The sequence below is a fragment of the Jaculus jaculus genome, chromosome 4 (assembly GCF_020740685.1).
Source record: "Jaculus jaculus isolate mJacJac1 chromosome 4, mJacJac1.mat.Y.cur, whole genome shotgun sequence".
Lineage (NCBI taxonomy): Eukaryota > Metazoa > Chordata > Mammalia > Rodentia > Dipodidae > Jaculus > Jaculus jaculus.
Window position 1 is genome coordinate 44,724,126 of NC_059105.1, and position 26,160 is coordinate 44,750,285.

The following is a 26,160-nucleotide window of genomic DNA, read 5'->3' on the forward strand; positions in this document are numbered from 1 at the left end:
TATAAGCAGAATCACCATTTTGTTCTAGCCGTAAAGGTTATCCTTAATACAAGTATCTCTCAATAAAAAGAAAGATATCAGAAAAATAAATAGGCAAATAATGTTTGACAGAATGAATAAATAATATCAATTGTGTTCGTTAGATGTACTGGTGCTAGTTTTCTGTGTCTTGAGTGCTCCAGTGAACATGGGTGTTCCTAAAAACCTCTGCACTGTCTGTGAGAAGTGTGACAAGCACCAGCCCCACAAAACAACACAGGTCAAGAAGGGAAGGGAAAGTGTCATCATGACAGTAATTATGAGCTACCATGCCTAACAGGAGACAATAAGATCTTGAGGTTATGTTCACATCATGCACAGAAGTATCTGGTGGCAAATGGTGTTACTAATTCCTAAACTGCAAAGAGCTAATGATGACAGCTTGAGATAACTACTTAACCAATTTTCTAGAGACTCTGAAGCATTCAGAATTTCCCTCTGCAGAATTAAAGACACTATAGATGTGATTTGAATCAGTGATTCACTCAGCACACTAAGGAGCATAACTTTCTCTGGGTTACTGTATTTGTAGACTGTTCACACTCTGAAGGAAAACAGGGAGTAATGGAAAGGAAAAATGCATCCAGTTTTCTATACTAAAACACAGCACCCAGAGTGAACTGGTTGGTGACATTATTGATACAGGCTGAAAGTTCCATTAGCCTGTTTGGCATTTGGGTAGTTGCCAAGGCTTGAGAGATTCTGGTTCCATTACAATGACTCACTGGTCAGACTTTCCCAGGTGAAGACAAAAGGTTTGTGAGGGTCACAGGCATTCTGTTTGCCTCCCAGCCCATCACTGACTGCTCTTTGATTCTTATGTCTTCATGCCTGCCACCTTGCCTTTCCCAGGTGAAGACAAAAGGTTAATGAGTGTCACAGGTACCTTCTCATTGCTGGCACAAAACACTTGTCCAAAAGCAATTTGTGGGAGGAAAGGGTTTATAGACTCAAGGAGAAGCTCCATTATGTGAGGGGAAAAGATGGCATGAGTAGAGGCTGGACGTCACCTCTGTATAGCCATCGGAGTGACTCCCATACTGGCCAGGGAAGCTGGCTATTACACCCCTAAGCCCACCCCCAATGACACACCTCCTCCAGCAAGGCTCCACCTTTGGTGCCACCAACTGGAGATATAGCACCCAGAACACATGAGATTTGGGGGGATACCCACATTCTGCCCCTGGCCACCACAAACTGATGACCATCTGTTGCAGTCAGGTTCACAGTCCTAGAAGAAATCACCCAACCAAGAGCAGATTGTGAGAAAAAAGGGTTTATTTTGGCTTATAAGCTCGAGGGAAGCTCCATGATGGCAGGGGAAAACGATGGCACAAGCAGAGGGTGCACATCACCTCCTGGGCAACATCAGATAGACAACAGACAATGGGACAGTGTGCCAAACACTGGCAAGGGGAAACTGGCTATAACACCCATAAGCCCACCCCCAACAATACACTTCCTCTAGGAGGCACTAATCCCCAAGTCTCCATCAGCTGGGAACCTAGCATCCAGAACACCTAAGTTTATGGGGGACACCTGAATCAAACTACCACACCATCCATAATGTAAAATACAATGCATTTAGTACAACTTTAAAAGTCACCCCTCCTTACACTCCCCCCAAATAAGATTTGGTTTAGTGGTTAAAAGCACTTTTTCTGGGGCTAGAGAGATGGCTTAGCGGTTAAGGCATTTGCCTGCAGAGCCAAAGGATCCCAGATCAGTTCTCCTGGACCCATGTAAGTCAGATGCACAAGGGAGCGCATGCATCTGGAGTTCGTTTGCAGTGGCTGAAAGCCCTGGCAAGCCCATTATCTCCCGACCACCCCCCACCAGCCTCTTTCTCTCTCATAAATAAATAAATTAATAAGTGTTTTTTTTTTTTTTTTTAAAGCACTTTCTCACAAAGCCTGATAGACTGGGGTTGATTTCTTAGTACCCAAGGAAAGCCAGATGCACAACATGGTGCATGCATCTAGAGTTCATTTAGAGTGGCAGGAGGCCTTGGCTTGCTCATTTATTCTTTTTTATTTTTAAAATTTTTTTATGTATTTATGTATTTATTTATTTGAGAGTGACAGACAGAGAGAGAAAGAGGCAGAGAGACAGAGACAGACAATGGGTGTGCCAGGGCTTCCAGGCACTGTAAACAAACTCCAGATGCGTGCGCCCCCTTGTGCATCTGTCTAAGGTGGGTCCTGGGGAATTGAGCCTCGAACTGGAGTCCTTAGGTGTCATGGGCAAGCGCTTAACCGCTAAACCATCTCTCCAGCCCGTCATTTATTCTCTTTCAATAAATAAATGTTACAAAAAGTCCCCATAGTTTTTAATCAATCCCACCACTGCTTAATCTTCTCAATAGTCCAAAATCTCTAACTGTTAGCCTTCTGTAATTGCATCTCTGAATGTTAATGGGCTCAACTTTCCCATCAAAAGACACAGATTAACAGGCTGGATGAGAAAGCTGGACCCATCCATTTGCTGCCAAAAGAAACCCACCTTACAATTAAAGATAAACACTACGTAAGACTGAAAGGATGGAAAAAAATATTCAAAGCAAATGGAAACTATACTGACTTTTGACAAAATAGACTTTGAACCAGAAGTGATCAAAAGAGATAAAGAAGGCCACCTCATACTCACTAGAGAAACAATACAACAAGACAACATTACAATCATAACTTATATGCACCAAATGCAGAGGCACCTAATTTTACAGAGCAAAATTTAGTAGACACCTTAAATCCCAGCACTTGGGAGGTAGAAATAGGAGGATCACCATGAATTTGAGGCCACCCTGAAACTACATAGTGAATTCCGAGTCATCCTGGCTGGAGTGAGACCCTACCTCAAAAGACCTCCCACTAAAAAAATTTACTAGACAATGAAACAGATATAAATCCTGACACAATTATAGTAGATGACTTTAATACTCCATTATCAATAGACAGATCCTCCAAGCAACTACTTTGGTCCCCACATGGAGAGGCTGCTACTCATTCTTTACAAGGGCCCTCAAAGCACTTCTGCCATTTTGTACCACATATTATAATGTAAAGCTGTATTCATAGCAATGGTGATTACAAAATCAAAATATAAATCAATTCTGAAAAACATTGACCATAATCTATATCCTGTAGGATCAAATATTCAGCCATGATGTAATGCTTCATGTAACAAATAAGCATGGGCTGGAGAGATGGCTTAGCAGTGAAGGCATTTGCCTATGAAGTCAAAGGACCCAGGTTTGTCTCCTCAGGACCCTTGTAAGCCAGATGCACAAGGGGCACATGCATCTGGAGTTTGTTTGCAATGGCTACAGGCCCTGACGTGCCCATTCTGTCTCTGTCTCTCTTCTCCCTCTCGCTCTTTTTCTCTGCTTGCAAATAAAAAAATAAATAAAATTAAAAAAAAAAAACAAGCAAGCACATACATCTCACTAGTGTGCTTCCTTTTGTCTTTAACAAATAGTAAAATTAGATGTATATCAAAGCATTGTTTTAACATAAATTTCTTTTTTTTCTCAATTTTTAGTAACATTTTCCATGATTATAAAAAGTATCCCACGGTAATACCCTCCCCCACCACTTTCCCCTTTGAAATTCCATTCTCCATCATATCCCCTCCCCATCTCAATTAGACTCTCTTTTATTTTGATGTCATGGTCTTTTCCTCCTCTTATGATGGTCTTGTATAGGAAGTGTCAGGCACTATGAGGTCATGGATATCCAGGCCATTTTATGTCTGGAGGGAGCATGTTGTAAGGAGTCCTACCCTTCCTTTGGCTCTTATATTCTTTCCACTACCTCTTCCACATTAGACTCTGAGCCTTGGAAGATGTGATCGAGATGTTACTCAGTACTCCAGTCACTTCTTTCCAGCACTATGATACCTTCTGAGTTATCCAAAAGTCACTGCCATCTGAAAAGAGAAGATTCTCTACCCAAAGTGAGAGTAGCATTAATATAAGGGTATAAATATTAAGAGAAGTGCTTACTGGGCAGTTTGATAAGCATAATATACATTTTTCCAGACATCAGCAGATGGGCTCATGACTACCCCTGTTCTAAGTTGTCAGTATCGGGGATGTGTTTCCCCCCATGGAGTGGGCCTCCAGTCCAATTGGAGGGCAGTTGGTTTCCACCATGACAGACATGCCACTATTGTATCCATTGGCTCATTTGGGCTGGCCAATTACAAGGCTAGCAGTGTCTACTGTTGAGTATCTTCACTGGTGGTATCTCTTTCTCCCATTGAACTGCATGTTGAATGGCTTTTTCTAGTTTTCTGTCAGCTGGTCTACATGGAGGAGGTTATCAGCTCAGTTCCAGCAGGATTTCTCAGTGGCCTTGCAGCACAAGTATGTGGAGTCTTCAGCAATAGGGTATTACCATGTATTCCTGGTGGGAAACCAAGGGCCTCGGCAATGGCCTATAATGTTTTGGGGGCATCAGGGACCTCCCTGGCCAACAACTCACTGGAAGTAACCCATCCCTGGCACTGAAAATTTTCTAACAACGATCTATGGCTCCTGAGTTTTCCATTGTCTGAAACCAGAGGATTCCATATAACATAAATTTCTTTATGATTTATTATCAGTAAATGTTTGATTTGCATAATCTTTATATGATTTATATACTTGAGATTGGGTAAAAAATTATTACATGAGAATGGGTCCCAGTGGGATTCCAATTGTTGCATGAGAAGTTGTAAGTTTGTTCAGTGGTCAGTGATCCTATTTTCTTTTTTTGTTTTGGTTTTCAAGGTAGGGTTTCACTATAGTCTACACTGTCCTGGAATTCACTATGTAGTCTCAGGGTGGCCTTGAACTCATGGAAATCCTCCTACCTCTGCCTCCCGAGTGCTGGGATTAATGGCATGTGCCATCTTGCCCGGCTTATTTTCACTAAGGCAAGTTATCTCCATGTTGAATTCTTCAATAGTTTAAATGTTATGCCTTCAAGATCACAAACATTTTCTTCTACAATGTCTAATCTGCCCTTTACTTCATCCAGAGTGTTTCTTAAATCTCAGCTAGGATAGTTTTCATTTCTCAAGACCTATTTGGTCTTATTATATGTATGTGCATTCCCCATGTTTGTTCTTGACCTTTTAATTTTAATATTTGGAAAGCAGTAAAATACTTGCTGTAATGCTTATAGAATTCTGTATTGGTGATAATTAGTTAATTTTCTAATTAATATAGATTTATGTTGCCTGCTATTTAGCTTGCCTGTTTCCTCTCTCTCTCTCTCTTTTTTTACTATTTGAGACAGGATCTCTGTGCAGGCAGGTAGGGTACTCGCTAAGTAGCCCAGGCTGGAAATCCTCCTACCCGGTCTCTGATATGCTGGGACCAGGCATGAGCACTCTCGGCTCCTTGCTGTGCATGGTGGGACATTGTGCATTTTCTCCTGATGGGCACTATCTGTCATTTTAGCATTCTTCACTCTTGAGCTTTAGCTTTTTTTCTTAACCTTTAATTTTTACATATGTTTGTGTTTGTGATGTGATGCGTGTTTGTATGTATGTGGGTGCGCATGCATGGGAGTATGCATGTGTGTGGAGGCCAGAAGTTGACATTGGGTGTATTCTTGCATCGTTCTCCTCTTTATATTACAGGGGCTGTGTCTCTCACTTGGACCTAGAGCTCACTGATGATCTGGCTAGTTTAGTTAGTCAGTTTGTCTCAGGGATCCTGCCTCTGCCAAACACTGGATTATAGGCACACACCTGGCATTCTGGTGATGGGGGTCTGAACTGTGGTCCTCAGGCTTGCTGTGGCAAACACTTTAGTCACTGAACCATCTCCAAGTCCTTGAGCTTTGCTTAGGATGCACTAAATTGCCTGTGAATTGTTTTATCCTTTTAAGTATATTAGTTTGTTATTTATTTATGAATGAGAAAGAGGCAGATAGAGAGAACAGGCACATCAGGGCCTCTAGCCACTGTAGCCACTCCCAACGCATGCAGCACCTTGTGCATCTGGCTTTATGTGAGGATCGGGGAATCAAACCCAGGTCTTTAGGCTTTGCAGGCATGCACCTTAACAGCTGAGCCATTTTTCCAGCTCTGTGTGTTTTAAAGCTGTTTTGGTGCTTCAGCAATGCATTTAGGTAGCTTTAATTGTCCCTAAATACTGAAGTAAGATGGCCCAGTGAGCAACAAACTCAAAGCCGCACTAATTAGGAAATTAATCTGACCTTGATGGAAAAACAGGCTATTCCTGGTCTATGTGAATGTGGATACTCTTCCCTTCAGTTCTCTGGGATGTTGCTCCTGCCATAGTCTTCTCACGTGGCTACTCACCAATACTCTGCTAGATTCTCTAACGGTATCTTTACAGTGAACTCACTCTGGGCTAGGTCCTTTTTGGTTGGCTTCTGCTTTGCAAACTCCAGCCCTCTTGGCTCTCCTTGAACTCTTAGCTGTGTCTCCTGAGCTCGAGTCATTCTCTGGCTTGGCTCAGACACTCCCTCTCTCCAGGCAGTAAGCTGCAGCGGTCAGACGGCTCCTAGCATTTGTTCAGCATCTCAGGGGTCACTCTGGTTTATAGCTTGATGCTCGATGTCTTTCTTTAAATATGTAGGTGCTTATTTGCAACAGAGATAGAAATAGATAGATGAGAGAGAGAGCCAGAGCCTTTAGCCACTGAATACAAACTTCAGATGCATGTATTGCTTTGTGCATCTGACTTCACGTGGGTACTGGGGAACTGAAATTGGGCCATGAGGTTTGGCAAGCATGTGCCTTTAACCATTGAGCCACCTCTTCAGCCCCCTCAATGTCTTGGAAACCATTGGTTAATATATTTGATCCAAGCTCAGTGTGGCGACTTAGGTCAGTAATTCTAATTCTTGTATGACTGAGGCAGGAGGCTCACCATAAGTTTGAGTCTAGCCTGGGCTACCTAGTGAGTCCCAGTCCAACCTGACACTTTGTCTCAAAAACCCAAAGCAAACACAAAGCCAACAAAACAAAAGCAAGCAGAAAACACATGCATATGCAGATATATATTTGTTGTTTTTCTTGTCATTTCAGCCAGCAGAGTGAGCTTGCTTCCAATTATTTCACTTTCTTTAGGAGAGGAGGTTCTAAAGTAATGCTATATAATAAAAGTGTGCCCGTGGAGAAGAGGCCATGATGCTGGTGGTGCTGGAATGACAGAAATGCTGTTAAATTATGATTACAAAATAGTATTTTTGACAGGTGAACAGTAAAATATTAAGTTTGCCTGGCTACAATTTGAAGAAAAGACAGGCTTTCGAATTAGTGATTTTAGCTCAGAAGAGTAACTTACCAGGCACCTGGCTTTGAATAGGCTTGTCCTTATGAACTCTGGGAATATAAGCACCTAACATGATGTTACCAGGGTGAGACAAGACGAGGCATGAAAACTGCCTGCCGCAGTGCTGGGCCTGCAGTAGCCTCTAAATAAAAGTATATTTTCATGTATATCAGTTTCTTTTCTTTCCCAGTCTCACAATTCTACAGAACATTTGTGTTTTCCATTATGGCTTTATGTAGTCTGGGAGAAGAGCAAACAGTCTCATTATAACTTTCTTTAGGACATAGGATATAGAGTTTTTGTCTCTTTCTTCCTTCACTTCTTAACACATCAAACACTCACTATATAAAAGGTAATATGCTGCAAAGTATGGAGTAAAAATATGCAAGATTAGGTCTTAGCTTTCCAAGAGTTCACAGACCCAGTGAGATGGACAAGCAACCCATCGTAGAAAGACCCCGTGTATTTGTAAAAGAGAAAGTTGGCGGCTTGCCGCCCACACATAAAAGCCTCGTGTCTGTCTCCAGCATGTCTTCAGCCTCTTTTGTTGTTTACTTCTCCAGGATCTGATTTATTTCCAGGCTCAGCCTCTGATCCTGCTGACCCTGTCGCCTCAGAAACCATTTGATTCCTCCTACTTAGTGTGTTCAAAAGTCACTTTGTGGCAGACCGTATCCTTAATGAGCTGACAAAGCTGGGGCCAGAGTTCTCTGAGTAAAGGCACCTCATTTGGGGGACCCATTGCCTCTGGACACCAACTGATTTCGTACGACACTGACTTTAGAGAAAGATGAAAGGCATCACTCTGTAAGCCTTCCTCTATCTTGACACTGAAGGTCTGCCTGGCATTCTCATCAAGCGCCCACTAACTCATCAACAACTGATCAATAGGAATCTGGCAGGGAAGTAGGGCCGGCAGGATTCTTCTTCAGGCAAGGAATTAAAACCAGCATAAATGAGGGTAATCTTACAGAGGAAAAGCGCAGGACAGAGCAAGGAGGCACAAGGCTTTCCATCTGATCCTTTGATGTAAAATGGCATCTGACATTACTTTGAAGTTTTCAAATTCTAGCCATTAACTGGGAAAGTGATTACTGTAGCATTAAGTGTATTAAGACAAAATCTCAATAAAGATTTATTGTTATTAAAAATGTTTTTGGGCTGGAGAGATGGCTTAGCGGTTAAGCGCTTGCCTGTGAAGCCTAAGGACCCCAGTTTGAGGCTCGGTTTCCCCAGGTCCCACGTTAGCCAGATGCACAAGGGGGCGCATGCATCTGGAGTTCGTTTGCAGAGGCTGGAAGCCCTGGTGCACCCATTCTCTCTCTTTCCCTCTATCTGTCTTTCTCTCTGTGTCTGTCGCTCTCAAATAAATAAATAAAAAATTTAAAAAAAAAATGTTTTTGAGCCGGGTGTGGTGGCACATGCCTTTAATCCCAGCACTTGGGAGGCAGAGGTAGGAGGATCACCGAGAGTTCGAGGCCACCCTGAGACTACATAGTGAATTCCAGGTCAGCCAGGTCCAGAGTAAGACCCTACCTCAAACCCCACCCCCCCAACTTTTTTTTTTGAGGTGTATTTTCTTTTTTCCAAAGGCAGGGTCTTATGCTATCCCAGGCTGACCTGGAACTCACTTTGTAGCCCCAGGCTGGCCTCGAACTCACAGTAATCTTCCCTCCTCAGCCTCCCAAGTGCTGGATTAGATGTATGTCACCTTGCCAAGCTTGAGGTGTAGTTTTAAATTTGTTTCAAGTAGACAAAATGTAATTTTCTTTCTGACTATTGGGCAGGAACTGTTTCGCTGTATACTACTTCAGTAGACACGAGGGAAAGGGCTTAGAAACAAGAGGAAGGTGTAGCAAATGGCCACAGAGATTGACTCTCATCACTCCCACCGGCGTGCAGGTGATTACAGCAGCAAAAATGCACTTTGTGGTCTCCTGTCCTGTCAGGAAACCACTCCACTGGCTGGTGAAATCTTCCGGAGTGGATACCCATGACCATTTGACCCTCCACATCTGTGAAGTATGACTTGGGGTTTCAACTTCCTGGAGGGCAAGAAGCATTACATACATGTGGAAGTTCCAAGACCTCAGAGCCCAGATACTTCCTAGAGGCGGTTTCGATGATGGTTAGACACATGACTTTGTCGTCAAACTCCTGTTCCACCACTGACGCCTCACAGCTATGTGCGGTAATCGACATGCCACTGTTTCAGCGTTCCATGGGCATATCAGTCACTCAGCGTAAAAGAAGGATTCCATGAGGTCATTCGGATCAATACCCGGCCCAGTGCTGAGGAGACATGAAGCCAAGGCAAGATGGTTGGAGTGAGGGCAGCGCAGTATCGCACATGGGGAAACTACGGTACAATGAGTTTAAGTAACCAGGACCAGCCCTCGCGTTCCTTGTTTAGACTTAGTCATCTTCACAAGCTGAGGTATATATAACAGTTACTGTTTGGCCAGTGGTACATATGCAAAGCTGGAATATGGAGAGATTGTTTCATCTTCTGTCTTGCTTGGGCTGTGCGTCTCCTCAGCTCTGTGTTAGGTTCCAGAGCAAATAGTATGTTCCATATTTAAACTGGGATGTGGGAACGTACTTTCAGAGTGAAATGTGAGAATGAACTATGGGAAAGTGATGTTGGACTATTTTTTATGGACCTTACAAATGACTTTCCTGAGATTATTGCTTTGAGGTGCTAAATTCCTTACTTGTAACTTGCTTATAGTTGATCTTAAAATGATGTAATCCACTGGCTTAGAGCAAGGTGACAAGGTTTCCTCTGCTCTGGTGCACAACGCAGAAACACAACACAGATCACCAGTATTGAAAAGCAATGCTTAGAGATGCTGATTTCAAGCTTTGCATTTTGCCCAGTTTTCTCAGTGGCCTACGTAGACCCTTGACTCAGAACAAGAGTGCAAGTATCAGAAGTGCTGACCATAGAGTTGAAGATAATGACAGTGCCCTATGTCAGACTCTAACCTTTGGAGTTTACTAATCCAAGAAAGGGATAACTGCCAGTTGTAGCAGTACCTGGATCAAGAGAACTGACTCTTAGAGTTACCCAAGAGTGTGCTAGCTGCCTCCAATAGCTGCCTGAGAAAAAGAGAAGCTGTCCCTTGAAATTTTGTCCAAGCCAAGGGTAAACCTTCTGTCGCCACTGCTCTGAGCTCACTGTGGCCATAGCTTTCTGCTTACAAGTATTCACTGGCATTTTTATTTATTTATTTTTTTTAATATTTTTAAAAATTTTGTTCAGTTTTGTTTGAGAGTGGCAGAGAGAGAAAGAGGCAGATAGGGGGAGAGAGAGAGAGAGAGAGAGAGAGAGAGAGAGAGAGAGAGAGAGAGAGAGAGAGAGGGAGAGAATGGGTGCACCAGGGCTTCCAGGCAATGCAAACGAACTCCAGACGCGTGCGCCCCCTTGTGCATCTGGCTAACGTGGGTCCTGGAGAATCGAGCCTTGAACCAGGGTCCTTAGGCTTCACAGGCAAGCGCTTAACTGCTAAGCCATCTCTCCAGCCCTCATTGGCATTTTTATTGAGCAGCCAAAAAAAAAAAAAACCCACAAAAAAGTGGTAATATGAGAACAAGGAGAACATTGCATGTGCAAATGTGCAAAGGATAAGGAACTCTCTACTTTGGGTAATCCTCAAACATTTGTTGGAGGGAGGGATTTAGGCAGATGACCTGCTGGAGTCTGTTGATCCACAGTACATGTAGGCACTGATCACAACTGTAATCTCAGTAAGCCCATCTGTTTTCTTCAGCAGCTTGATCTATGGCAGTTCTGTGTGTCTTCAGTTACTGAGCTTGTCTTCAGTGCTATGATCAGCAATTCTATCCCATGTATGCATGTTCTTGGTCAAGAATCTAACCAGGCCACTGAGGAAACTGGGCAAAAGGCATAGTGTAAGATCAGTCAGCACCTCTAAACACTGCTTGTCAATACTGGTCATCTGTGTTGTGCAGGCCAAAGGTGCTCCAAGGCGGAGGAAATCTAGTCATACTTCTGTGAGCAGGTAGATTACATAGTTGTAAAATTAACTTTAGGACAAGTTACTAGTGAGGAATTTAGTATCTTACAGCAATTAATGTCAGAAAAGTTATTTGTAAGGTCCATAAGGAATCATCTTCCCTCATTTCTTTCCTATAGTTCATCCTCATGGTTCATTACCACACTGGGGATCCCCAGAGCTTTTCTCTTGTAATAAAATAGAACATAGGTATTTGGGTGCATCTTCTGAAGCATGCAGTGCTTAGGCACCAAGAACTACCACCTTTACATTACAGCTGACACTCATTTTCCAAACAGGACCGGCCTCCTCACAGTAGCCTCATGGGTCTGTCCAGCATTGGCATGGACAAGTGACAGATGCAGACTCTTTAGTCCTCATAGCCAAGAGCCATAAAGCTACTACTTATGACTTTGAAGTGGGGAAATCATTTTCCATTATAGCAGATATTATATTAGATGAATTACATACTTCATATACCATTACAACATCCTGGAGAGATGTGGTGTGTTATTTGTAGTTTATTAGTTTTTCCAGGGTATGGAATTTGGTTATTATATTCTCTGTAGCTTGGGAACCTATAGCTCCTTCAAAGAAGATTCTTCAGAGATTCTTCTCCGAGGGTATGACACCGCCTTGCTCCCAACAAGCAAACCAACAGAGTGTGCATTTCATTTAGTTTCAAGTTCAACTCAAAAGTTATTGTTGGGGTTACTTTATGCCCATCCCTGTGCTACAGTTCAAAGCCTTTTAAAACCTTATAGTTTTAATATCTTTATATTTTATATGGTTTGTGCTATTTTTGCAAAGATTTTATTTTTACTTATTTATTTACGGGGGGTGGGGGAGAATGGGCATGCCAGGGCCTCTAGCCACTGCAAACGGACTCCAGATGCATGAGCCACCTTGTGCAGCACATCTGGCTTATGTGGAACCTGGAGAATTGAACCTGGGTCCTTAGCTTTCACAGGCAAGCGCCTTAACTGCTAAGGCCATCTCTCCAGCTCGGTTTGTGCTATTTCAAAGATGATTATAATTTACATTGTCCAAAATGACTCCCTGGCATGTCTATGAGATTTAATAGCTATTCTGTGGTGATGGGAAGATGTAGGGATCAGAAACAATTGATAGCAAAGAATTGCCTCCCTGCACAAGATCACTGGCACCATGTAAATGGTAGGGAAAAGAACAAGAGAGGGCTTGCATCTTAATAGGATCATACAGTAAGGATGTAATGTCAAATTCTGAGCCCAAAACCAGTGATACTCTTGTATCCCTGTGAAGCAATTCAGCTCCAGAGCATGGGTGGCTAAATACAGCCTGCAGGCTGGATTAAGTTCACGAGGCTGTTTCGTCCACAGTTGGCTCACATGGAGAGCAGACAACACTCGGATGTGGGCGGGCGCTGACTCACAGTCCCTGTTGGCGCTCAGAGCTGTGCCAGTGCTAATGCCAGGGAGCTTCAGGGAGGTGGCAGGCAGTGTGCAGCTGGCCTCCAGACTCCTTTTGGCTCTTATTCCCCAGGTCTTGATAACTCAGTCTTTCCATAAATCCATAGAAATGGAGCTTTCACAGAGCAAGGAGAGCAGCATCCCTCAGAGCATGCCCTCACCAAGCACCATGCTGGTGAGGAGACACACCTTGCTTGGCTCTGCGGTTGAAAGTGGCCCTCTTCCACTGGGAGCTGTGTTTTCCTCATGGACTCCTTTTCCCCTCTCTGCAAAGTGGACATAACAAACAGCTCGGGGAGCTGACCCACGGACGAGGAAGAGCTGAACAAACAGGATTCTGGACTCAGAAACAGAGCTCTCCTGAAAGGGAGGCATGAGACCTGTCCCCTTGTCTTCTTGGGACTAAGTCCCTCCCAAGGCGCTCAGTCACTCACGCAGACACGAAGACCAGGCTGCCAACTTGCCGGACACGCGCACGCTGCTGGACCTCAGCAGTGCGCACAGCTTAGGTCGCGAGAGCACCTTGATGTGCTCCTTCTTAATGGCACAGCACATGCACCCTTTACTGGCCTAGAGGTGATCCAGTATAAATAACTATGATTAAAGCTTTTTTTTTAGATAGGGTCTCACTCTGGCCCAGGCTGACCTGGAATTCACTTAGGGTGGCCTTGAACCCAGGGCAAACCTCCTACACCTGCCCCCCCCAAGTGTTGGGATTCCAGGCGTGCACCACCACACCCTGCTTTAAATAACTATAATTTAAAAAAATTTCAGCCTTCACAATAATCAGGGGAGATTATTGTAGGGAAATCTCAAGACTGTGAAAATGACAATATATGGCATCAAGAAATACCAATGGAGAGGGAGGGAATTACCATGGGATATATTTTATAATCATGGAAAATGTTAATAAAAAATAAAAAAAATATAAAAACTCAAATAAAAGAAAAGAAATACCAATGCAGAGAAAAAAGCGATGTGAATAGTATGGGAAGAGTGGTGGTGAGCCGGATGTAAAATATTAAAGGGATAGTACTTTTAAACTATTTTAGGCTTCCATTTTTACAAACAGTTCCAACATAATATATGCATGCATATAAACGTCACTTTAAATTTAGAAAGCAGTGTAAATGATAAAAATCAAAATCAAAAACAACAACAAAAAACAAACCACCCGTCAATCTTTGACACTTGGAAAAAAAAACAAAACAGTTGTATTAGAGAATGCAGAAGCCTCCCTGCCTAATTGTATCAGTCTCTTTTAACTCTGCCTCTCAAGGTTATCAGCCTTCAGTGAAGATAAACACTACTAAAAGCTTGTCAGACCTTTCTGAGACAGGAAAAAGGATTTGTTTCCCTGCCTGTCTCAAGGAGATAGATGCTGGCATCAGTGTCCTTCTACAAAGCAGTCGATGAGCCTAAACAAGATGAAGTGGCGGCATGTTGACGGAGTGTAGTCAGAGGTGACAAGCAGCCTTGCAGACAGCCATGTTTTCTTCATTATTCTGCAAACAAGACTTCAGAGACATCTTTCAACAGGAAAAAGGGGAGGGCGGGGAAAGGTGCCCTGCCAAGGTTAGAAGTTAGGCATGCATTGTGCCTCAGAGAAGACCTGCCAGCAGAGGAGGGCAGCTTTTTCCTGCCTGAAGGACACTGTCTTAAAAAAAAAAAAAAAGAAGAAGAAGAAGAAGAAAAGAAAAAAGTAAAAGGGGGAAAAATGAAAGCAGAAAGTAGAAATGTCTTCATCATCTAAAGTGGAAAATGAAATAGGCTTTAGATGTAATTTTTTTAAGGTTAGTATCAGATTTCTTTTATAAGACATGTTACAATTCCCTTATCAGAGGATGAACTGGGTAGGTCTTTGAACACGAACGATGGTTAAAGCAGTGAAGGTTTTAAAATATTATCTCCAACTGCTACTTTTAAGAGCATAGGAAATTGAGAGCCAGAATATTAATTAGCCTGCTTGAGTAGCAGGTACAGAGTGCAGCGCGATCCAAAATTAGTAGTCGCTTCCCAGTCCGTTCTGTCTTATTCTCTCCCTACATCATGCTGTACTCAGTTTACACTGTCATGCCCACAACGGGGCTCCTGTGTGTGTGTTTGTGTGTGTGTGTGTGTGTGTGTGTGTCCGGGGTGGGGAGGCTGCGGCTGGTGGAAGCTATTCAGCAAGTGTGCTACGCTGCCAGGGACTGGCTGCCATTTCCCTTCTGCTCAGGCTCTCCTAGCTGCCTGTATCTTGATGGGGCATTTTGTCCAGCAGATTGTGACCACCATTTCCTCTATGTAGAGCCCTCAAGACACCTGTGGTATTCTGAGGAGCGGCATAGAAAAACTCTCTCTACTTTGTTCCTCCTTTGTGTGTGTGTGAGTGTGTCTTAAGCACAGAATTGTCAATCAACACTTAATGTTTTTACTGTGAAGTTCTTGGCATAATCTCTCTCCAAGCATAACACCCCAACCTTTCTTACTCTGTTAATTCCATGGTTCAGTGGCCACTGGTGTCCCCACACTGGACAGTTGGCGGGACTGAGTGACGCGTGGAATTGATTGTTGCTTGCTGCTTGAATAACTTTGATGATTTTCAGTGAGTACAGAAGGGATCATAGGGCTACAGCTGTACATCTCTCTCTTTTTTTCTTAAATTCTTTTGAGGAAAGTTGGGTCTCTAAGGGAGTCAAAGATCTTCAAAAGAAGTATGTTTTGGGGGCTGGAGGAATGTTTTAGTGGTTAAAGTGCTTGCCTCCAAAGCCAAAAGTTCTAGGTTTGATTACCCAGAACCCATGTAAGCCAGATGCACAAGGTGGCATATATGCCTGGAGTTCATGTGCAGTGACTGGAGGGCCTGGTGTGCCCATTCTCCCTGTCTCTGTATCTCTCTCTCTCTCTCTGTCTCAAACAATAAATGAAAATTAACAAAACAAAATAAAGAAAGAAGTGTGTTTTGACTGTCCAGTGTTGACAAGGGAGTGCTTCAGGGACATCCTTGCTATTTTCTGCAACTTGGGTTCACCTCTTAGGTGCTATGTGATTCTGCGCAAGCTACCTAATCCTTCAAAAAACTCATTTTACTCATTTGTGATGTGCAGATAAGAGTAGCTACCTTAAGGTGCTGTTTTAAATAAAAAGGGAGATATGGCATGATATAGATTTGACTCAGTAAGCATTGTTGCAATTATTCCCTACCACTCAGCCCCTAGAAAGCAGTAGTTCAGGCAAAATGGATGGCGAGACTTAGGGATTGCAGGAAAAACATGCACGCAGACAGGTGACAAAACTTACACAACTTATTTTAAAAAATTATTTATTTATGTATTTGAGAGAGAAACAGAGACACAGAGAGAGACAGAGAGAATGGGTGAGCCAGGGCCTCCAGCCACTGCAAGAAAACTCCAGACATATGTGCTCCCCTGTACATCTGGCTATGTGGGTCCTGGGGAATCAAACCTGGGTTCTTTGGCTTTGCAAGCACTTTAACCACTAAGCAATCCTTCCAGTATAGAACTCTTTTTTTAAAAAAAAATAATTTGGCCAGGCATAGTGGTGCACACCTTTAATCCCAGCACATAGGTGGTGGAGGTAGGAGGATTGCTGTGAGCTTGTGGCCAGCCTGTGACTACAGGGTGAGTTCCAGGTCAGCCTTGACTAGAGTGAGACCCTACCTTGAAAAAACAAAAAAAAAAAAAAGCAGCAAAACCAAATTTTATTGGGATTTTTTTTTGGGGGGGATTGTTGAGGTAGGGTCTCACTCTGTAGCTCAGGTTGACCAGGAATTCACTATGTAACTTCAGGCTGGCCTTGAATTTACAGTGATCCACCTACCTCTGCCTCCTCAGTGCTGGAATTAAAGGCATAAACCTCCATGCCCAGTTTGTTGGGAACTTTAAGATAGGAACATGCTGCAAATTGGTTGTAGTCTCATCAGGTTATTTTATTTTGTCCCCTGCCCCCACCCCCATTCCACTTTGGGTTGGGGTTATTTGTATTCATTGTGGGGTCTTGGGTTCCCTGACTAGTCTCTGTGAGGGAGGAGGGTCAATGAGTTTTGAGTCTCCTCAGTGCGTACTACCATCTCTCTGGAGGAGGCTCTCTGGCTAGCTGTGACAGTGGCACTCAGATTTGCACTTCCTCTGTGTTATGCCCTGGGCCCTGGCAGGCATGATAGAGATGACTCATCCTGAGCTGGCACTTGGTTTTCTCTTCTTGTCATTTTGATGGGTTTTGGGTCTCTTGGGGTATTCGCCACCATCTGAAACCTGAACTGCTTAGTCTTCCTTGTTCATGGCTGTGCATGGGCAGCTGGTCTATAATGGTGTCTGAGACGGCACTGGGGGAGCGAAGCCGGAGCCGTGCAGACCTAGTGAGGACTCTGAGCTCTTGAAGCATAAAGATACGAAAACAAAAGACTCAAATTCAAAAGTGGACAAATATTTGCATAAATACTTCATCAAAGGTGGTGTGTACATAGCAGGTAAAGATGATCATGAGTCAGTGGGAAAACACAATTGTGAGCAGGTAAGGTTGCATCACACACAAACCAGAAAAGCAGTGATAAAATATGTCACACTAAGTGCTGTGAGTGATGTGGGGGAAATTGAAATTTCATAAAGGAAAGAATGTAAAATGGAAATTGAAAAAACAATATGGCAATTCATTCTATGTTGAAAATACACTTTCTAGAATCCACCTAAGAGAAATGAAAACATGAGCCCACAAAACATTGATATTCATAAGTGGATTGTTTTTTTAAAGTGGAGAAAATCTGTTGTACTGAATGAATGCTCAGGAATGAAAAGTGGGTTGGTGACATAGTCAAGAATATAGATGCACCTCAGAAAGCATTATGCGGATGAAAGAAGACAGACACAGCCACTGCATGGTTGAGAGTCCCTCCATGGAAAGTCCTGGCAAAAGCCAGTCCACAGATACAAATGGCAGATCAGCAACTGTGTCAGTATGGGGATGGGAGCTGGGATTGATGGCTACTGGGAAAGTGCGAACTCTGGGGTGATGAACGTGTTATAAATCCACACTGGTAACGGGTGCACAAACGTGTAACTCTAAACTGTGTTCATAAAAGAGATGAATTTTATGGCATGCAACTAACATTTGAGTAAAGCTGCTAAAATATATTTAAACAGGGAAAAAGACAGTCACTGGTTGATATTGGCTTTTTAGTGTCATTTTGTTATTTTGGTACCAGTGTTTACTTCACTACAAAAAGCCAGTTCATACTTTCTGTTGCAAGAGAAGGAAAATCATTCTACTGATTTCTGAAGAAATAAAAAAGACAATTTGTTGTCAGCAGTATTTCAAGACACATCGATGTTCAACTTCCATCAGAGAGTACAGAGTCTCACTGGTTGTGATTGGAGGAACCTCAGGACCTGGTACCTATCTTTGACCCCATGCTTGTTTCTAGGTCAAGAGCAAGTCCCGTGCTCCTTGTGGTAACTTCACCAGAAACTGACCAACTTTGGGTTTTCTTTCTTTAGAAAAATGTTGAGTACTTTCCCAATATTATCTAGATACTTGTGATATGAGGAATGGAGACATTTTGGACCTATAGTACTGATTCAGTCAGCTTCACATTGCTGGACAATCATTTGATCAAAAACAGTTTATAACAGTTTATAAACCGGGTGTGGAGACACACGCCTTTAATCCCAACACCCAGGAGGCAGAACTAGGAGGATCGCTTTGAGTTTGAGGCCACCCTAAGAGTACATAGTGAATTTCAGGTCAGCCTGGCCTAGAGTGAGACCCTACCTCGAAACAACAACAACAAAAAAAACAAGAACAAAACAGCTTATAAGAGGAAAGGGTTTATTTCAAGCTTATACATTTCAGGGAAATGCATTCCATGGCGGAAGAAGTTGGCATTCTTCTACAGACTCAAGCAGAGAAACACCATCAGACAGTCAGCAAACATCAAAGGGGAACATCCAGGACTCAAAATTGCTCTCAACATGCCTATTCGGGTTGGAATCAGATCCTCCCCCAAATACCTTAGAACTGTGCTCCAAGATTCTCCTCCGGTGACATATCTCTTCCCCGGTAGGGTTCTGCCCACTGGAGACTCAATGAGTCTATGGGGCCACACACTTAAATTGCTACAAATATATAAGGATATAGGAGGACAGTAGGAACCAAAAAGCTAGATTAGAATGGGCATTCCTTGTTTTTAGCTGTTTAACATCCATTTTGATGTTTAGCATTATCAAATGTTTTTTTTTTTTTTTTGTGGATTACCTTCTCTCCATTTTGAAAAATGGTCTGGGGGGTGCATATGATTGGAGTTAACTTAATTATGTTTTATTCTTTTTTTAAAAAAATTATTTATTTATTTGAGAGAGACAGACAGAGAAAGTAAGAGGCGGGGGGAGGGCGGGGGAGAAGGGGATCACCAGGGCCTCCAGCCACTGCAAATGAACTCCAGACACGTGCACCCCCTTGTGCATCTGGCTAATGTGAGTCCTGGGGAATCGAGCCTAGAACCAGGCTTCTTAGGCTTCACAGGCAAGCGCTTTAACCGCTATGCCATCTCTCCAGCCCATGTTTTTTTTTTTTTTTTTTAATTTTTTTTTTAATGTATTTATTTGAGAGCACCAGACACAGAGAGAAAGACAGATAGAGGGAGAGAGAGAGAATGGGCGCGCCAGGGCTTCCAGCCTCTGCAAACGAACTCCAGACGCGTGCGCCCCCTTGTGCATCTGGCCAACGTGGGACCTGGGGAACCGAGCCTCGAACTGGGGTCCTTAGGCTTCACAGGCAAGCGCTTAACCGCTAAGCCATCTCTCCAGCCCTCCAGCCCATGTTTTATTCTTTAAATGTGGAAACTGAAGCAGTTACAGACAAGGCTGCAGTTGATTTGAACAAACTCATTAAAGAGGGAATGCCCTGGCCACACCAGAGCTCCCTCCACTCAGACTCTCCAGCATGCCCATCAATTACGTGAACTCCTGCAAATATTTCCAAGAAGGTCTTTTTCCTAGACAAGGCAGGTTCAGTAAAATAACAACAAACCTAATTCAAACAAAATACTGATTCTGTCTTAAAACTATGAACAAAAAGAAAATCAATGATTTGCTTGCTAGAAATTCTGCCTTGGTTTCTGGTTCTCCGCCTCATTTGCACTTGTCACTCAAGAGCATGTGTGAGAAAGTGTGTGTGTGTGTGTGTGTGTGTGTGTGTGTGTGTGTGTGCACGCTCACACGAGGACACATTTATCGTCGGTAGGGGCGTGAGTCTGAAGATGGCAGGAGAGCGGCAGTGAGAGCGTCAGGTAGTAGGGAACCTTTACATTCCGCTTATATTGTGAGCTCAGAAATATAGCTCCCAGGAAGAAGATTTACAGAGCTCGAGAGCAGATAATAAAAGTCCCTTCACTTCAGAAAGAAATATTAGATATTGAGCCTCCATTTAAATAGAAAATCAATTTAGCGGAAGAACTGTGAGGCCAAACAGGCCTTAAAGGAGTCTGCTTTGATACAAGCGATACCTCGTTAATTGTTTTCCTTTCACGATAGAGGAAACTACTGAAAACAGACTCGAACAGAGCACCCAGGCTTTTAACAGATGAGCTGGAAACAACCTCTCAAGTTAGATTAAAACTTGGCTCTGCTCAGTACTCACTGGAAGAGCCTGAGCCTATTTCCTAGTTAGTGGGCAAAAGAAACACACTTGCTATTCTCTTATAGCCATCAGCCCAGGAGGCAGTCAGCCCTTATAGTTCTCCGACTCAGGAAGCATCTGAGGAATCAGGAAATGAGAGAAAGCGAAACTGTGAATGAAAGGAATAATGGTTCACAAACAAATTAGTTTTCTCTAGTTATAACAAAAGGGAAACTTAACTTAGGCAAAGCTTTAGTCTTACCATCTATAAAGTTTTGGAGTGCTCCACTTTAGAGATTGATTAAGAGATGATTTTAATTTATTCTCTTTAAAAAGATGAAGATGAAAAACTTAAAAGTGACTCTGTTCATTTCTAACTTTAAAAATCATTTGGAGCTTGGTTTATATGTCTGCAATCTGTAATCTCTGCTCCTCTATGAGAACGCATGGAGTTACTTGCTAATTTTTTTCCTACCAGATGAGCTGAGCTTGAAGGTGAATCCAATGTCGTGCTTCAGGGTTGGTAACGCTGAGAGACTCATGTCAGTCCTCTGTTTATTCTGCTAATAATAAAGCCATGAGCATAGTTTTCACATGATATGTATTAATCATGAAACTATTCCTATGTCTAGGATTTCATGAGCAGTAGATTTACATTTGGACCTGCAAGGACCAGTGAAATCTTGGCTTCGAAATATTAATTTCATTTTAGACCACTGTCATTGGTTGTCCCATTATTTGAAAATGTCCACCATATTATTATTTAAAGATACTTGAAGGTATAGCTGGATGATTTTATGTAGAATGGTATAGTATCAGTAAATTTTAACTTTTTTTCCTGAACTCACATACTTCAATTACTGAAAAGTAGCATGCCATATTACAATGGAGAATTGAAAATCATTCCCACGTGTGTTCTGCGGTAACGTAGCACACTTACAGGAGCGCTGACATCGATCTTAAGCCAAGAACTCCACCACTGTGACAGGCCAGATCCCTGGCCTGAAACCAGATTCTATCAAGTGCTCCCATGTAACCAGCTGCCCATCGGAGTAGCAAGTAGGAGACAATGCCCATGGTCCCTTGGTGCCTGCATGGGGGCTCCCCTGGAGAGTCTGGTTATGCCTCAAGGACAGAGCAGGCAGTCTGGCTTATATAAAATAAAGAGAATAAAGTTCCTACTGTGTTTCCTCCTCTTCCTCATTCCCACCTTGCACATCTCCCTCAATCATTATTCCTCCCCCAGGTCAATGAAGTTAGGTAGATGAAGGTCTTGGTTTGATGAGCTAGTTTATTTCTTTAGTCTCATGCCACCACCGTCACTGAGGTCATTCAGATGGCATTTCTTCTAGAGAGAAGATTGTCCCCGGGAATTCTGACTAGCCTGTTTTTTCCAGCTCTTGTTCTCTCCAGTGACTGGAGACAATTAGATGCTGATTAGTCTGCTTATACTTTATGTTATTTTTATTTATATTTTATCTTTAAAATGTTTATTTATCTGGCTTATGTATTTGCAAGGAGAGAGAGGAAATGAAAGGGGGGGGGGTGGGGAATGGATGTACCAGAGCTTTCACCACTGCAAAAGAACTCCAGGTGCATGTACCACTTTGTCTTGGCACTTTGCAAGCAAGTGTCTGTAATTGCAGAGCCCTCTCTCCAGCCCTTATACAGTTTTTGAGGGAGGGATTGTTTCCTACATCTGTTTCCACTGTCCACTGTGCTGGGGATGGAATTCAGGGCCTCATGCAGTCTAGAAAAACAAACATTACCTTTGAGTTACAGCCCAGACTATTCTCTATAGCTATTATTTCCTTCTAAACAGAGAAATAGCTAGCTTTATGGGCAGTATATCAAAAGATAAATAAAACCTCTGTTTTATAATCAGAAAGGTATATAACCATGGAAACCAACCATAAGCATGATTATTATTTTTTATTTACAAAGAGAACAAATAATGAGTGAATTTATTTTCATTAAAGGTTTTTTTTTTCTTTTTTTCTTTTTTGTTTTGAGGTAGCATCTCACTGTAGCCCAGGCTGACTTGGAATTCACTCTGTATTCTTAGGGTGGCCTTGAACTCACAACAATCCTCCTACCTCTGCCTCCCTACTTCTGGGATTAAAGGCTTGCACTACGCACAGCTTTGTTTTTTTTTTTTTTTTTTTTTTTTTTTTTGGTTTTTCGAGGTAGAGTCTCACTCTGGTCCAGGCTGACCTGGAATTTACTATGTCATCTCAGGGTGGCCTTGAACTCATGGCAATCCTCCTACCTCTGCCTCCCGAGTGCTGGGATTAAAGGCGTGCGCCACCACGCCCGGCTTTGATTATTTTTTAATTAGTTTTTAAGCAATGGGTTCCACTATGGTGTTTACATGTGTCATTATCCTCTGTTCTCATTTGTTCCCCCACTGTCAGACCCTTGGCCCCACTGGCTTGTCTACTTTCCCTGATAGTTTTTCCTTCTGCTTTTTAGTCACGTGTAGTCCATTGTTTTGCCTGATTCCTCCTTCCCTGTAGACCGCTTTCTCCCATCTCATGATCCCCATTCTGGTTTCATGATCTACACACACAATACATATACACATATATCATTTTAAATTTAGATCTTGCATATTAGAGAAAACATATAGTGTCTGTGGTAGTTTGATTCAGGTGTCCCCCATAAACTTAGGTGTTCTGAATGCTAGGTTCCTAGCTGATGGAGGTTTGGGAATTAACACCTCCTGGAGGGAGCTTATTGTTGGGGGCGGGCTTATGGGCTTTATAGCCAGTTTCCCCATGCCAGTGTTTGGCACACTCTCCTGTTGCTGGTGTCCACCTTATGTTGGCCAGGGGGGTGATGTCCACCCTCTGCTCATGCCATCGTCTTCCCCTGCCGTCATGGAGCTTTCCCCTTGAGCCTGTAAGCCAAAATAAACCTCTTTTTCCCACAAGCTGCTCTTAGCTGGGTGATTTCTACCAGCAATGCGAACCGGACTGCAACAGTATCCATTATTTCTGAGTGTCTTATTTCTCTTAATATAGTGATTTCCAATTCTATTCATTTTCCTGAAAATGTCATGATTCCATTTTTATTTGTGGCTTCATAAAATTCCATTGTACTTTTCATTTTCATGATTCCTTCATTTGTTGATTGGCATCTAGGCTGGCTACAATTCCTGGTTATTGTGAATAGTGCAGTAATAAGCATGGATTTCACTGAAGATTTTAGGTAAGTTAATAATTAATGATTTTAATGTAATTCCTCCTCAATTTATTCAGTGGACTAGGTCTCTTGTTAAGGCCACTTTCACCTTTATAGAGACATTAAAAAGATACTGCTGCATGGTGAATTTGAAAAAGAAAACCTCCAGCACTGTCTCACAGAAAGGCTTGGACTAATTTTATCAAACTCAGTTACTTTAATCTTTGACAGCCCAAGGTTTCAAAAAGGGAAACATCAAGTAGATAACTTGTTACATGATATTAAAAGACTTGGGCAACGTTGATAGAATAAAATAGGTCATGAAATAATATGGCAAAAGTAAATGGGTAAAACACTGTAAAGAAAACAAAGAGGTGAGCAGTAATTTGCATGCTGTTTTCATCTTAGGACACAGGATTCAAAGATGATTAGTCTTCTGCTGGGGGATAGCGAGGCTTCCATGGTCAGCATGGGTTTATTTAGATAGATAGGACCAGAGGGGGAAAAACCTGCTGTTATTTAATCATTTGGGAGGAAGAGACATGTTTTCAATTTCTCATTTTCTTATTGGAATGTTGCACATCTGATTTAATGTAACAACTTGAGAGTTTCAATTATTTATTCCTCCACTACTAGAACTTGCCCTTCTTTCCTCATTCTGACTTTTTTAAACTCTCCACCTTTCCTTATGATGTGCTGACTTCATTTTTGGAAGAAAATAAGATCTGCCTTAAGTGGCTTTATATTGATGTTTAACTTTCCTGGGTACTATGTTAAACATTCAAAGACATCTGGGAGAACCTTCCAGTTGGAAGTGTTAGGAAGCACTTGCTCTTTGTGTGTTCCTTCCTACTCCAACAAGGTTCACTTTGACTTGGTTGTTAATGCCTGAGCTTTGATTTCTGCTCTTAGGAATGTTCTTTGAAACTGCAATGCACACTCACCTGAGAGAGTGAGTCCCTCACACTTGGATGTGAATGAGGCCCCTCGTCTGGATGGTTTGTCTCTTTATGTAGTTCAGGCTACCTTGGGTTTGAGATCCTCCTGCCTTGCTTCTAGAGTGCCAGAATTACTGGTGTGTGACTCCAGCTCAAGAGCTAGCTTTTGATTAGGGTATATATAGATTAAAAACCACCGAGCAGCATTGGGTATGTGGCTCTATGGTAAAGTATTTGCCTAATATGCACAAGGCCTTGGATTAGATCTCTAGCCCTGCAGCCCTGCAAAAACAAGTAAAAAAAAAAAAAGCAAAAAAAAAACAACCAAAGCCACCACTAAAACAGAAATCTAAAAAAAAAAAAAAACAAAAAACATTTCTAAAACAGAAAAGCAAGAGAGTTCTGGCAATGGGTATGGGTATAGATGCTGTTATCATGGCTCCTGAATACAGGGTCCCTTTTGCCACCAGGCAGCTGTAACCATGGAGTCACTTGCCTTTCTTGTCTCTCAGCTATCCTGTATGAAGTATGGTATAATAATGTTGGCCTGTTTTACTTAATGGGGTTATTTGGAGGCTCAAACAAGAGTATTATGTGTAGCAAAGATTTGTAAACTATTATGTCATAGTAAAGGATGCTACCTGGGGGGAAAGGAAATGTGGCTAAGGTAGGTCCTGGTGGTACTCTGTTATTATACTCAGTTCTGACAAGGTGATCAGGGTGTTCATTTTCCTTTATTCTATCTGTTCCTGCATGAAAGTAAGCCTCTTTTTCTCTTTCGTTTCTTTTCCAGGATCATGCATGCTAGTATAGCTTCTGCTCTTGGTTGATAGCAAAGGAAATGGTACAGGAAGCTGGAAGAAACTACCACACAATTCAACCTTTGCCCTAAAGGGTTACCTTAGCTTGAAGGCTCTGTAGCACAAGGTTTCTCAATTTAGGGAAAGAATTCACTGTGGATCCAGATGCCATGGACTTGAATCCCACTGGTCCTTCATAGCTGAGTCATTTGGAAAGATTTTCAGTTTCAGGAGGTACCTGACAATATATGAAAACAGTTTGGTTATTATAACAGGGCACAAGGGGAAGGACCTGCTAATGACTTTTTCTGTGGGAAGAGCTCAGGATTACTGTGAAACATGCTGTGGCACTGTTGTGGAATGCTGTCTTCTGGGCATGGCATGGCTATTGCTGTCATGAAATCGGAGCAGCTGTGATTACCCACATGAGGCCCTTTAAGATTGGGCCCCCTAACACTCCCACGTGGAGGAGGTAGAGCTGTATAGGGAGGAGGCCCATGAGGTTCCTTCCATCCAGGAAGAATATATGGGTGCTTAATGATTGCTGGGGGAACCCTTTTCTGTTTTTGTGGTATAGCTCTCCCTAAGGTTTCCTGCTACTGTAGGTAAGCCATCACTCATACTCCTGTATCCCAATTAAACTTAATGGTTCACCAAGCTAGACATGGGTGGAAAGATATCTTTGGTCTGATGTTGGTGCCACTATGGGGTGAATACATGTTTGTTCATATCTCCCCAGGAAAAGTTAATGACCAGACACACAGAAACATTCCCTGCAAAAACAAATAATCAGGCCTTTCTTATCCATAGGGCTGAGGCTGTGAA